Here is a 4,023-nt window from a genome sequence, read left to right as displayed (position 1 = left end):
TAGAGAAGACTAGAGCTAAGGCAGCATGATAATAAAGTCCCAATGAACTCTGATAAACTGAACAGTAGTATCATGTTGTCTTGCATAAACTTCCAAAGCAACTTGGAAAAACACAAAAATACACAGTCCTGCACATTAATTATGATTGTAGGTTAGCATTTGTTAAACACATTGCACAAACTGTCCCTGGTCTTCTAAATCCTAATGGCCTGTATTGTGAGCAGCTGCCTCTGACATGGAAGTACACATTAAGCAGAGGTATGTGATTGAATTCATCTGGAAAAAAGTACACCATTGACATGGATTGACACTTACTGAACATTTATGGACACCAAACACAGTGTGAGCACAGTGGGGTGGTAAGTGGTGCATTTCAGCAGTGGTGATAGCAACAGTGGGCCATGTGCCTTGGTGCAGATTTTTATGAGTGCAGCAAGCAGGCTTTTATTCAGCATGGACAAAATTATACTGCTAATGGTAACGACTACGTTAAGAAACTGTTTCATAGTTGAGAATTTCCTCTATCATAAAGCATTATCTTGCTCTTGCACCTACTGTAGATTTGGTGAAAATGAAAATGTAGCATTACACTTGGATCAATTTATGTGCAACACACGTAGAAGAAATCAATTTTTGTCTTTATTTTTAATTGTTTTTGTTATCAGCTCCTAACATGCTCAGAATTCTACTTTAATTTCATTAAAAATGATTTAATAAATGAACAATACACCATCAAAACTCAGGCGCTGTAGAGACTACTCTCATTTCTAAGGTTACTGTGTCATCTGAAATAGAGATACATCCTTTCTTCTGACCAGCCTTTTGATAACCCAAGAAAGGTATAAGTCACAAGCTGGTAATAAAAAGGAATAACTTACCCTGCTCAGAAGATAAAAACATGCTAGAAAAGTCACAGAAGAATGCAATCTCCAAATAAGAATGATCCCCTCTCAGCTGCCAGCCCTTAAACGATGTTAGGGAGGGGTGAACCCTGGGTGACACCAGTGAATTTCTTGCACCTGTGCTCCCAGGGCCGCCCACACCTCTTCACCAGGTGCTCAATCACTGCTTCAGGCTATGACCTAACAGTTCTCTTATAGCTACAAAAAGTGCATTCTTAACTTCTGTAGTGAAGTGGTAGGGAATCTAATTGTTTACTTTGAAAATGAAAAAAAAAATCTTATAGTTCTATGAGTCTATTCAATATTCCTTTTTGGTATCAAATACAAACACCCTGTTCACAATTTACCTGCTTTAGTTCTGAAAGTTATTCTGCCCAGTGGGCAGAATAAACAGCAGGGCATTTTCTGCTAACTAGGCAGAAGTCTTTTCACCCTGACTTAATGAAACACAGAAAACACCTCTCAGCCATAAGTTGCCAAGGAAGAACTCCTTGCAGTTCTTCAGCTTTGTCTATAGACGGTACATGAAAATGTAAGCTTTTATATGTATTTACATATATAAAGATAGATATATTTAAACTGCTGCTGATAGTTCACAGGCAGGGGTAAATGTATCACTTTGAGTTTCAATTGTTTTTCTAGAGCAAAACCTCAGCTTGGTTGCACAGCAAATCACAAAATTCCCCTATTTCCACCCTCAAATTAGAGTTGATTTTTTTGTACTTACTGATCATGATTTATACTGCTTATCTGATGCAGTCATTTCCTATTTTATGAAAAAAGAACACAAAAGGAAAGACAGTTTCTCTTTTTTACTTCTTCTTCAGCGCAAAGACATCACAGTTGAAAAGTTGTATAATCAATGAATATTAAGATGTTATAATTACAAAATAAACAAGAGATTAGACAAAGCAGATTACGATAACAAAAAGAAAATAGATAGAAAGCTTACCCATATCCTTATGAAAATCCAGCAGAGTAGACCTCCAGAAGAGATCCTTCCATACTGGTAGTCAGTTCTGAAATGGGTCTAGGAGAGGTAGAGCCAGCTCCACCCCTTCCAGCAGCACAGGTGAATTGCCTTCAGCTGTGCTCCCATGGCTGACTCATTGCTCGCCTCAGGTGATCAATCAGAGGTTCAGGCCGTGGTTCAGCAGTTCCCATACAAAAGTAGAATTACATTTCTTCCACTGTCATTTGTTTCTTGTTTATCTTCAAAATTCAAGTGCGTGATATTCTAGTTTGTCAGCTCCAAGAGGCAAGAGGCAATGAGCTGAAGAGGGGAATAAGGTATGTTTCTTAGACTCCTCAGCTTAGCTGGTATACTCACAGGCACAGTCTAGTTGTAATGAGGTTGCATCTTATTACTAATGTAGCTTCTTTTATAACCCCATAAAACATGATAGGTAAATATGTTCTTTTGTAATTAGGGAAGATAATGTTACATCAGAGATGCAGAAAAGTTCTGAATAAATACACTGATCCTCTAGCAAAGATAATAATACTTACACGTTATGTAATTGCATTAAATATCTGTATAATCAAATGCCTGCTTACTCTTTTTAATGTACTCTGCTCTGTAGTGAAATCTTTTGCTTTCAGATGATCTTGTAAAATGAGAAAAGAATTAACACCTTCCATGTGTTTTTACTAAGAGACATACAAGCACATTGACTATTGGAATGCTTATTTTCTGTAAAAGTCCAGGCTTAGTTTTCAGACACCTAGAAGCTTACAAGGATGTAGATCTAGTTTATAATTATATGTCTTATTACTTTAATTTACTTGCTCATTTTTACCCAACAGGACTTTAAAAAATACTTAATTCAGGTGCAGGGAAAAAAAAAAAAAAAAAAAACCAAAAAAAAACCAAAAAAAAACCAAAAAAAACAACACTTATATTTCTGTCTTTCCAGAAGCTAAAAACACGTATTTAATACAATAGCATAGTTCCATAGACAGGGAGCTAAAAAGACCATCTAGCACAATTGCCTAACAACTTCAGGGCTAATAAAAAGATAAAGAATGTTACCCAAATACCTCTTGAACACTGATAGGTATGGGACATCAGCCATCTATCTAGAAAGCTTGTTCCAGTATGACCAATGTGTTACCTAAAGCACATAATGAGCTAATGACTTTTCCAGTATCTTAGGTGCACTCTGCACACTTTTAGCGTAATTAGCACTGAAAAAGATATAATATTAAGAATTATAGGATTGGAGTTGTTAGTTAAATGACTGCCTGCCTATTTAGAACTTTTATTTCTGGCTGATTTGCACTCTGATGCCTTTCAATTTTATGCTTATTTCAGCATGATCTGACTGGGATACAGACTTAGAAACAGTCAGGTAAGCTTTCTACACTAAAGATAAGCATAGGGAAAGTATCCCTCCACCAAATATTGCCTTCAGGCTTTGCTGTTTTATTATGGTGTCAATTCTCAATACATTAACTGGACAAAACTACTTACAATGTTTTCACCTACAGAGCAAATACATCAATAGAGAAAAGAAGCCACATAGAACTGGAAATACAGGAAGAAGCAAGAAGTGCTTGTATTGGAAATGATCCACGTGGACACAGAGTCTAACAATTTCTTTTTACTACCTAATGTGAGGGGGCTACAGTTATTCCCAAATGTCACATGTTCACAGCACCAATTCAATAAAGAAATATTTTCTTTTAGTCACGGTTTTAATTTTTTATCTGGAGAGGGACAATTCTATCTCCCTCATAAGAAACAGAAGTGCTTTAGAAAAACTGAGGCCAGGACTACTAACGCCTCTGTGGATCTTTTTAGCCTTGGGGGGATGTAGGTGGCAAAAAATGGGTTCACTCATTGTTAAAAAACATTTCACTGCTGGCTACAGCCTGAGCAAATTGATGGTGTGGTGTTAACCTGCTTGCCAAAGGGCATGTGTCAAAATCTCTGTGCAGCTGGGTCTAATTGGACAGTCTGATATTGATAGTCAGAGAATTAATGCTGCAGAATGAATTAGCCATGGGGACAGTGCTTCAGATCTACTGTCTCACATTTCCCTGTTTGATGGTGCTGAGCTTCTCCAGCAGAGCAGACTATGGAAGAGGAGTTGGTGTTCTTGTTCCAGTGGAACTCTGG

General features: G+C 37.2%; 1 long non-coding RNA gene across 1 annotated transcript; it reads left to right on the top strand.

Moving 5' to 3' along the window:
• Positions 1 to 2,050: 2,050 nt before the first annotated feature.
• LOC122183753 lies at positions 2,051 to 3,554 on the top strand. Its single transcript, XR_006180351.1, has 3 exons — positions 2,051 to 2,192; positions 3,217 to 3,253; positions 3,393 to 3,554. It is a non-coding gene; the product is annotated as an uncharacterized LOC122183753 (long non-coding RNA).
• The last annotated feature ends 469 nt before the right edge of the window (positions 3,555 to 4,023 follow it).

This window comes from Lagopus leucura, unplaced genomic scaffold (genome assembly GCF_019238085.1).
Source record: "Lagopus leucura isolate 7727_CA_CO unplaced genomic scaffold, USGS_WTPT01 Super-Scaffold_100019, whole genome shotgun sequence".
Taxonomy (NCBI): domain Eukaryota; kingdom Metazoa; phylum Chordata; class Aves; order Galliformes; family Phasianidae; genus Lagopus; species Lagopus leucura.
Note: the sequence above shows the minus strand (reverse complement) of the source record. Positions and strands in the feature narration are given on the sequence as shown.